This window comes from Malania oleifera, chromosome 2 (genome assembly GCF_029873635.1).
Source record: "Malania oleifera isolate guangnan ecotype guangnan chromosome 2, ASM2987363v1, whole genome shotgun sequence".
Classification (NCBI taxonomy): Eukaryota; Viridiplantae; Streptophyta; class Magnoliopsida; order Santalales; family Ximeniaceae; genus Malania; species Malania oleifera.
This window is the reverse complement of record NC_080418.1, coordinates 11,013,862-11,025,170: the sequence shown is the minus strand read 5'-3', so window position 1 is coordinate 11,025,170 and position 11,309 is coordinate 11,013,862.

Below are 11,309 nucleotides of genomic sequence, written 5' to 3'. Positions count from 1 at the left end.
AACCATTTTTCAATTTTGTTGTTGCTAATAGGCCTTAAAGAAGAAGCTTTGTCCTTTTTCCAAACTGATTTGGTTCTTGGCATGATGAAGAAGCAGTAATTCGAGAAACCCTGGATTTGAAGGATTTAGGGTTTTAATGGGGTGATGTTGGGAAGAGGTTTGGAGAGGAGAGAATGAAGAGAAGCTGGTTTAGAGATGGGAAGACGAATGGATAGGCGTTTGGGGGTTTTAAAAAGAGTATTTTACATGTTAAATGAACATGAACCACCGTGAGATAGTCGTCTGTCATCAAGTTGATAGTCGGCTGTCAACTATCTTTCTAGATAAACAGTAGCCTATCAGTCACCTGCCAGTTATCTGGCAGTCGTTTGCCCAACAAAAATTCTTTTTCTCTCTTAATTCCCCTCTCATATATGTAACATTCCCAATTCCCATCGAATAAATACAAATTGATCTTCAACTAGTGGTTTTGTGAATATATCAGCTAATATATTCATTTTTACTTTTATTTTCTTTTCTACTTGTCTCTCCTTTTTCAAGTTTCTTTTTACTGAATTTTCTAGGAAACCTCTTATTCCTTCTATAGAATTTTCCTAGTCTCTTGGTGATGAATGCTAATTCATCTTGATCTAAGTCGCTTGATTCACTTTCTTCTTCACTTAAGCTATTACTAGAAGCTTTTAATGCAATGGACCTATTATGCTTGGGTTCAAGATTTCTTTCCTTTAAAGCCATTTCATAGGTAAGCAGTGAACCTATAAGTTCATCTAGTGAGGTGGCTTTTAGATTTTGTATCTTCTGTGATAGAAAAAGCCTTTGGCTCCCATATGGAGGGAAGACCTCTTAGAATTTTCCTAATCATTTCATATGCAGTGTCAATTTTTCCTAATGCACTTAAGGAATTGATTATGTGAGTGAATCTGGTATACATACTCGAGATTGTTTCATCTGAATTCATTTTGAATGCTTCATACTCACTTGTTAACATGTCTATCCTATTGTCTCTAACATCTATTGTTCCTTCATATGTGACTTCTAATGTGTCCCATATCTCTTTTGCTGTTTTGCAAGCCATGACCCTATTGAATTCATTGGCATCTAAAGCACAATATAAAGTATTTATAGCACTTGAATTTATTTGGAGCATCTTATAATCTATATTGATCATATCCTTTTTCTCCCTAGGAATTTGTTTTCCATCTACTATCTTAGTGGGAATAAGGTCTCCATCCAAAACTACTTCTTAAGCTTTCCAATCCATGTGTTGGAGATATATTTGCATTCTCTTTTTCCAAAAAGTATAATTATGTCCCCAAAATATTGGTGGACGGGTTGAGGATTGGCCCTCACCGAAGGGTGCTACTCTTATATTTTATATTTGATCTTTTTATAGTTTCTTGTTAGGAATTACAATAATTAGGCTCTAATACCAATTGAAATTGGAATAGCTTTCCCAAGAGGGGGTGAATTGGGATTTAAAAATTTTATTCCTCCCTTTTTTAATTCTTTTGTGTTATGACAATAATTAATACTCAAAACACAATCACAAAGTTAATTCAAAGTAATCACAACAAAAATAAGATAATCAATCACTTATTCCTTGTAATCAACAGCCCTGTATCAATGTGAAACTTTGCTGAACTTGTATAAGCCCTATGTCAATAATCACAAACTCACTTCTTCCCAATGTTCAGCTTTTAAATAAACTTTCAGATTAATAAGTTAAAGATAATCAACCAACGTAGTCCCGTTCGGTTTCCGCAATCAATGTTGATCAACCCAAAACAAATTACCTTCTGGTCTATTTAACAACGAAACACTTAGAATTCAGAATTTAATAAAGCATCCACATGATTTATAAACTTTTCTGAAAAGTAAAGAGTAGGGAAGAAATAAGAACACAAGGTTTTATGAGGTTCGGCTTCAACACAGCCTACGTCCTTGCCCTTGGCAAAACTACCAAAGGATTCACTATCATGTTCCTTTACCAGGCGAAACAATACCGATTACAACACTCCTTTGTTAAGGCTAAAGCCCACCTTTTCTAAACAATATCCCCTTGTTTGGTCAACGATTCAACTCTCGGACCATCTATCAATCTGTTATGAAGATTTAAAGCAAGGTGTACAAGAACTTGCTCCTCAAGAGCTGATTAGTACAGATTGAAAACTATATACTTCAGTAAATTCACAATAAGAAATTCAAATTGAAGCTCTAGAATTTTATCATTGTAGGAATCTTTCAATGGATGAAATAATTAACAATTGAAGCGCAATATCAATGAGATAATCAGTAGAGCTTTTAAGAATTTCATGAATGGTGTGAACAGCAAAGAGCTTTCAGAATTTCAGAATGCTTTGAGAGAGAGTTTGATTGCTGAATGGATTTCTTAGTGTGTAAATCAATGTATCTTGAGGGTATTTATAGATGTAAAAAAGTTTCTTACTTGTTCCTCAAGTTTACTTGGAGTATGGTCCAAGTTTTAAAATAATTTGGGCTTCAAGTAATTGAACATTTAAAAATATATTGGTTGAGAAATTTGAATATTTCCGCGAGTCAAACGACTGTGTGCTCTCTAGCAATCCTCTGTCCATATATTTCATGCATACATTTCATAGACAGAAAGGTGGCAATCGGCTGTCCTCAAGGTGGCAGTCATTTGTCACTAATCAACTCAGTTAAAAAATCATTCAGAATGTTGGTAGTCGGCTAGCAAAACACACACAAGCGTCTCATTTGTCACTAGCAGTCGTCTGTCTAGCTTCCGTCTATTTAAATAATTTCCTTTAAACTTGCCAAACGTCTGTCCAACAGACTTTTCCTTCTTTTAAATACATTTTTATCTCTCTCATTTTTGCTTAATTAATCTTGGAATATAAACTTGTTTAACTTTGAAAAACATGTTCCAAGACTTAAACTAAGGTCTCCATGTCTCTTTGCCTAATAAGCTTCAAAATGAAAAATCATATTTGAATTTACTCGAAGTACTTACAAAGCTTTGTTCTAAAAAAAAATTTGACACTTTCTTTGCTTTGAGACACTTCTTTGCTTTGAGTTCTTTGTGTCACTGATATTGGATTTTTCAGACTTCTCTAAGCTTTCATTATGGATCACTTTATGTGCTGCTTTCCTTGTTCCTTGATCCTTGTAAGCTTTTAAGATATGGCATTTGTAGTTTGAGCTAATTACCTTTGCCTGAAATAGTATCACTTGGAAACACGTTAGATAACCTTACTTTGTTATCATCAAAATCAAGAGTTGTAAGCCTAGCTAGGCCAACAACAACTTGTTATATATCAATGAGCATCTCAAGTTGGGAAACTTCTTTCCTACTTATCGAAGTAATGGTGGCCTCCAGTATCTCAAGAAAAACATTATGTATTTTTTGTTGTTGCTACTGGTATTCTTGAGGACTAGCCTGAGGTTCCATTAAAAATTCCCCTTTTCCTAAAATATCCAACTGCATGCTCACCGCATTAGTGGTGTCAAACAATTCATTTATTTCTAGAGTATACTAATTGATTTGAATTTTCATGAACTAGTGGAAGGCATCCCCAAGAGACATCGCCGGTGGAGCAAGTGTTGCATTAGATTGAAATCCTGACGGCGCACAGCTCTAAAGGATCTATTGTGGATAATATTGCGGTGGAAGAGTGACTGGATAATATGTTGGCTTATATTTATCCCCACCACTGATTATGCTGATAAGTTGTACTGTCATGGGTGCCTGATTGTATCATGTATTCCATTGTGGGAAACTTTCAGCTAGGTACTCAAAAATGATAGTGTCTGATCTGGTTACTTTCTGAAGAGTTCTCCATTGCACATGATCCAGAGAAAGTGCTTGCAATCAGGAGTAAGAGTTGTATAGAAACAATTAACTAAACTCCATGATTCAAACCCGTGATTTGGACAAGTACTTAGCATATCCTTGAACCTCTCCCAGCAAGCCTGAAAAGTCTCATCACCCTTCTGCATAAACTAAATGATCTGTTCTTGCAAAAATTGAGTTCTCTATGAGGGACAAAACTTATGCAGAAATTCATGCTCCATATCAGCCCAATTAGAGATAGAGTAAGGTGAGGTCTCAAAGAATTAAATCACACCTGCGCCCTATCCTTCAAAAAGGCAAGAAATAAACGCAGAGTATATTCATCAGTTCTACTACGAGAGAAAAAAATATTGTAAGTCAACTCAAACTCCGTCAGGTGCCGATAAGGGCACTCAGATTTTGTCATGTAAAATTTAGGTAGCAATGACTTCCTCCCGCGCTGCATCATGAAATTAAATTCGTCATTAGGTAAAAAAAAAAAAAGGAAAAGGAATTAGTGTTCCTGGTATAATATATGTAAGCTTGTTTGTGAGGGTGGTTTGGGTGTTAGGGATTTGGAGGAGGTAAATAAATCATTGCATATGAAGTTTGTGCGGAGATTGTTAACTATGGATAATCTGTGGACTCAATTCTTTAAAGCCAAGTATTTGTATAAGAAACACCACTTGAGAGAAATGAAACTAGAGAAAGGAACCAGATTTTGGAGATTGATTGTTCGTGTGATTCCTAAAGTTTTAGAGCATGTCCGTGTTCGAATTAAAGAAGGGTCGACTTCTGTTGACCTTATAGGTCACGCCCAGTTTTGATTATGACAAATACTCATTGCAACTAATGGGTGTTTGAGTTTTTGTGCACGAATGAAGAGTGTTAAAATCAAGATGTGCACAAAGCAAGTAAAACCTGAAGAGCAATTTCTATTCAATGTTGTAATATATTTCATTTAATTGGTCTGTAATAGTAAATAGGGCTCTGGTTTGTAATGAGCTCACACACATCACATGTATGATAATACGTAAGCTCAAACAAACCGTGAATAAGAAAGGACCTTAAGCTTTCCCTTCATTCGACCGAAGGTCGACCGACACCGAACTATTTTAGTGTCTTCAAATTGGACCCCAAATGACCCTAGTACATATACATTTGCACATATGTTTGTTAGGCACTTGAATAGGGTTTGTATGTCTCAAAACGGGACCGAAATGCACACTTGGTGCACTTTCGGTCGACCGAACCAGGCAGTTCATTCTGCCCTGGTCGGCCGAACCAGGTCTGGGTCAATAGTTGACCAAGGCCCTGGTCGACCGAACCAGGTAGTTTAAAAACTCCTGGTCGACTGAAACCCCATAGGGTTAAAAGTTTGACCATCTGGTCGACCAAGACAAAAATGTACTCCAACTACCTGGTTGACCGAGGGTCCTCGGGAGAAATCCCAATGGTCTGGTCGACCAAACCAGCCAGTTCAAAATGGTTTGGTCGACCGAACCTCAAAAAATTGGGAAATCGCTCTCTCTTAGTCGACCGAGCCCTCAGTTCAAAAGTCCCCTGATCGACCGAACCATATGAGACTTGGTCGACCGAACTTATTTTAGTCAACTGGACCTCTCAGGTTGCCCTGATTTTTACCGCAATTAAATATTTTTCAAACAGGATTAAAATGTTTTAAACATCATTAAACTTTCTTAATAATACCATATAGGTCCCCAACGGTCATTTTTTCTCCTATGCCTATATATATAAGATCATTTGAGAAAATTAGGATGGATTAGCCACTTTGATTAGGAGAAATTCTCTGAAATTTCCAAATCTTATAATACTCATATTTGAGCCTCCTACACTCATACTTACCTTCCCATTCTAATTAAACCCTTTGTAAGTTGATTGAGTGTTAGTCTAAATAGGTTTGCTCTCCCTCTCTTGATTGATTGATTCGATTTTTACGAGAGCTAAACCTAAGTGCTTTTAGGGGGCTTTTGCTAATAAGCCTATCCTAAGAAGACTTGCTTATGCTTCTGAGTATTGCATTTGTGTTGCAATATCTTAGGAAGCTTGTATTTGTCTTTGGGATGCAAAATCATTTTCAAAACATACTCAAATATCTTGTGTGATTTATATTGATATATTTGTGAAAAGATATTTTTGTTTGTGATAGTGATCTTTGTTGCAATTTTCACTCACTCATACATTATTTTTTGAATACAAAGATTACACATCTTTTGCAAATCAAGCATATACATCATTTGATACTTACATGCTTGAGATATCCTACTGATTGAAATATTTGAGACTTGACATCTTTGTGTGAACTTATTTGCTGAATATTTTGTGATACAAAGATTGCTTGTTTGTCACTCTCACGTACGCATTACACATATAGAAAATACTTTTGAGAGTTGAACTATCCAGACCACATTGATCTTACATATTTAATCATATTGTGGTGTATGTTATTCCGCGCATTTGAGTACATATATGCTTTACACGAAAGCACAATCATTATACCATTTGATTGTAATACACATCTGTTGTATTTTCCAAGCATGGGCCTGAAAAGGGAGACTAACCTAGAATAGTCCCAGATTGGCTTAGACCTGGTTAGGAAAGTTAGGTGCATCGTCCTGTTAAGGCGTGTAGGTTGAGGTCAGCCCCGCTAATTGACCTGGTTAAGGTTGAGGTCAACCCTATGTTAATTTGACCTAGTTTTAAATGGTGCCTCTCCACCCTTAAGTGAGCTATTAGTGGAATCCTCTGGCTTGCGAGCTAGAGGCGGGGACGTAGGCACAGTTGGCCGAACCCCGATAACATATCGTGTGCCTTGTTTATATTTATGTACTTTATATTTACCGTACATGTATGTTATGGTGTAAATGATGTGTTCGATTTAATTTCCACATCATTTTTATATACGCATTTGGAATTGCATAGAAAGACCCTAGGTTTGTGTAATACTGATTGTAGGATTAGTTGAACCTAGGAAGAAAGGTTAAAACTCCAATTCACCCCCCCCCCTCTTGGGAATACACCTTTTCTAACAGCTTCTTTCTGGTTTGATCGTTGGTTAGCCTCCGGCCCCTTTGTGCTAAGGTTCAAGAAATCAGTAACCATAAGCTTCGAACTCAAGATTGTTGGGATAGAGATGGGTAGAATATTGATTTATTAGTGGATCTATTGGGTGAAGATCAAACTGAGGAAGTAATGAACTCTGCTATTTCTTGCAAGGAGGGTCCAAACACAATAATTTGGGAACCTTCAACAGATGGGAAATTCACCACAGCAAGTGCTTGGGAAATTATAAGGGAGCATAAAAAGGAATTCTCGGTTGCAAAATGGATCTGGCATCCTATGTTGCCAAAAAGGGTGTCAATTTGTATGTGGAAGTCTTGGTTTGCTTGTCTTCTGGTTGATACTCGTATTAAAGAAGTAGGTGTCCAGATGGTAACCCGATGTGATTTTTGTTCAAATGCCAAGATTAGATCTCTAAACCATGTGTTTTGCACCGGGTCTTTTGCTCAGGAGGTATGGAAAAAAGTAGCAGTGGCGTTGGGTGTTAGTTGTATGGCAATGAGTACTTGGAAAGGTAGAATTAATGTCTGGTTTAGTTGTGCAAGGCAGACCTCACAGTTAGGCATTTTGGTAGGTCTTATACCTAGTCTCATCATTTGGAGACTCTGGACTCATCTATGTAGAGCCAGGATGGAATCAATTCATGATTCGGTGAGAACTGTATGGCTAGATATTAAATATTCGTTGAGATTCATTTCATACAAGTTAAATAAATGTGCACCTACTTCTTGCACGGATATTGCAGTCTTTCATGCTTTGGATATTCAAGTAATAAATATGGGGGTTCGTCTTCCTCGTGTAGTCAGATGGTGTAAACCTGGGATTGGTTGGGTTAAATTGAATGTGGATGGGAGCTGTAAAGGTAACCTAAGGAATTGTGGTGGTGGAGGCGTGATAAGAGATGAAAAAGGTTTATTTAAAATAGCTTTTTCCTCATTATTGGGTTATGGAACAAATAATATTGTTGAATTGAAGGCGATTATTTTAGGGATTAATTTGTGCAAAGATCTCGGAATTGATCAAGTGGAGATTGCATGTGACTCTGCTTTGTTGGTTCAGTGGATAAATTATGGGAAGTGCTCGGTTTGGAACTTATGGGATTTGTGGGAAGAACTTATGCTAGCATTAAGAGATATACAGTTCAAAGTGGAACATGTTTACAGGGAGGCGAATAAAAGTACAGATTTCTTTGCCAAACAGGGTGAATCTGGTATTTCTAGATCATATAGTTGCCAAGATGATCTTCCTCAACAAGTTAGGGGAATGATTTGATTGGACTTGTTGAGTTTTCTTTCTTTGCGCTCATGATGCTTTGTGTTATTACACTTTTAGTGGTTTAGTTTCTTAGTTTTTTTGGTTGCTGGTGTTTGGTTCTTTGGTTTGGTTTATGTTGGTTAAGTTAGTTTTAGGGTCTTGGAATTTGCTTATGTTGTCCCAAAGTCTCAAAATTAACCACGGTTTTCCTCCGCCATAAGTGAGGGGTTTTCTAATAAAGTTTAGGAGGTGCTGCCCTCTTTTACAAATAATAATAATAATAATAATAATAATAATAATAATAATAATAATAATAATAATAATTTTATTATTATTATTATTATTATTATTATTATTATTATTATTATTATTATTATTATTATTATTTGTCATTAGGTAAAGTAGTGTAAGATGGTGCAGTTGTGTATTGAAGCTACAAAAAATTCATAAGAGTGTGTGGTGCAACTACAGCCATAATTTTTTTTTTTTTCAAAGCTCAACTCTTTTTTCTTCTTTTTTTTTCTTTTTCATGAGACTAATTAAAATGACGGGAAAAACACTAATTTGAGACTAAAACCAACATTCCCCGGCAATGGCGCCAAAAACTTGACTCACTCAAAAAATGAGATGCTCGAAAGCTATCCTAAGTATAGAAGTTATGTCGTATAATATTTAGCCCAAAGGTCAGATCATCTCCTCAGGAAATGCAGTTTAATATCAAATTCTGCGTAGTTCCAATCGAAAATAAAAAGTCACTGAACACAGTTTAGGTTCGGGTTTTTCAGGATGTTGAGATTTTCTTTTGATAAATTAAACAAACTTGCAATTTAAATTCTAAATCCTAACATGCACTGAATTTAAAACGAGAAACGGAAATCCTATGTTAACAACCGAACAATAATTGGAACACGTGTTGAACTTCGGAATAAAAACTAAAGATAATAACTTTATTATTTAAATTAAACATGCAATTAGAAAAAACTCAATCAAACACAAAAAGAAATAAATTTTAACGCAAGTAAGAACAAAAATTAGCTTCCTAACAATTAACGATAACTAAAAGCAAAATAAAAATTTGAACTTTAGCTAAACTGCCCTTAATTTAAAGAAGACCCAACACAATTTAATCTTAAAACAAAACGGCAAATTTAAATCCTATAGAATTTTTTTTTTCTTTTTGAATTTTATGCTCTTTTTTTTTTCTCTCAAGAAACCAAACCAAACTTTAATAAATAAAGAAAAATAACCCAAGCAAGTTAAGTATAATGATAATGTTAAATAAGACAAGAGAAATTACTTGATTTAAATGATAATAATCAAACAAGAATTAAAAATTGAAACTTTAATAAAAATTCTGCTTACAAAACATAGCAATTATTCAATTATTTAGAGGCAGGAACAAAAAAAACTAAAGAAAAAAAGAAGAGAGAGAGAGAGAGAGAGAGAGAGAGAGAGAGAGAGAATGAAGATGGCTGGACCATGAGTGATGTAGCAACTGTAGGTCTCGGGTGCTGTAGTAGGCTGGGGAGAAGACGGAGAGCGGGCAACAGATGGGAGCAGACCATAGGGAGAACACGCAGCAAGGAGCCTCGGGTCTGGGAGATTCTTGAGCTGCAGCAACAACCAAGAGGAGAGGAGCAGGCCGTGAGGATCTTCACGGCTTCAGGAGCAGCACACGGCGAAGCAGCAAAGGAAGATTCGCTCGAGTGGGAGGCCTTTTTGTAAAAGCCAGGGAAGGAAAGAGTAAGGGAGAGAAAGAGAAGGAGAAGAGAGTTGAAAGGGTGAGGCTTCGGTTGACAGCAGAAAGGGAAAGAGAAAGGGAAGAGAAGGGAAAGGAAGAAGGAGAGAAGAAGAGGAAGAAGGGAGGAAGGAAAAGGAAGGAGAGAATAATGAAGAGGGGCCCTGGCATTGGAGAGAAAAAAGAGAATATAAAGGGAGAAGGGAGGCAAGCCCTACTAGTGTGCACCAAGAGAATGTCTAGACCCGGCTGCATGGTCGGGTCACATCAGGTAGGTTTTTCTTTTTTCTTTTTTCTTTTTTTTTTTATTTTGCTTCCCTTTTATTCTTTCTTCTTCATTTTATTCTTAGAATGTAGTCGGGTCACATCAGGTAGCTTTTTCTTTTTTCTTTTTTCTTTTTTCTTTTTTCTTTTTTTTTCTTTTGCTTCCCTTTTCTTCTTTCTTCTTCATTTTATTCTTAGAGAACGAGGATTATTTTGGCCATCTTAGAGCCCATTTCTCTCAAATCTCAAAACACATAAATTGTAGATAATCTTCTCATCTTTCTCCAAAATTTAGAATCGTCTCGATCGGAGTTCGGACAGAAAAAGTTTGCATGAATTACGAACTGGTACCGGTTTTAGCTCCTAATAATTTTCCTACGATAAAAAATGTCAAAAATTCATAAATTGCTTAATAAAACCCAAATATTATAAATAGGACACCGTGTTAAAATATTGAGAGTAATTAGGTATTTAATTAAAAATATAAACCCCAATGCATGAATTAAAGTACTTAATTACGCAATTTAAGCGCGTAATCACTTACTTGCAAAATTTTTCAAAACATCAATGAAAATGCTTTCAAATGCCCAAGTTTTATATCAAATAAAGGGAGTTATATTTTAAGCTAAATTTGCTTTAATTACTCAAATGCCTTTTTATTCTTAAGCTTAGCCCTTTTGCTGATGCCAAAAGGGGGAGAATTATTTGAGTAAAATGTTGTCAATCTTTTCATACTCCCTACATTTTTTAACACTTAAATAGGATGAGTGTTTGTGCCTTAATGCTAAATCTAAATGTATGATTAAATTGTAATGTCTTCTTTTTTGAATATGCTTAAGTTTCATGATTTATCTTTAAGTTATGCATATTGTAAGGGTGAGCATTTGCAGGCTACAACCATTTTGCTCTCATGTGTTTGTCATCATCAAAAAGAGAGAGATTGTTTACTTTTTGAGTTCGATCCCATTTTGATTTTGACAAACCACTCATATCTCAGTGTGCACTTAGTATTTGAACAGGTTTATGATTCAGCATACACATGGCATAAAGGAGAAATGAAAGCCCGAAGGACTTAAAGAATATATTGTCTGGCATATTCCATGAAGAATCAGAAGAGTAAAGAAGAAAAAGATATTCATATCATTTGATTTGTAATTGCAT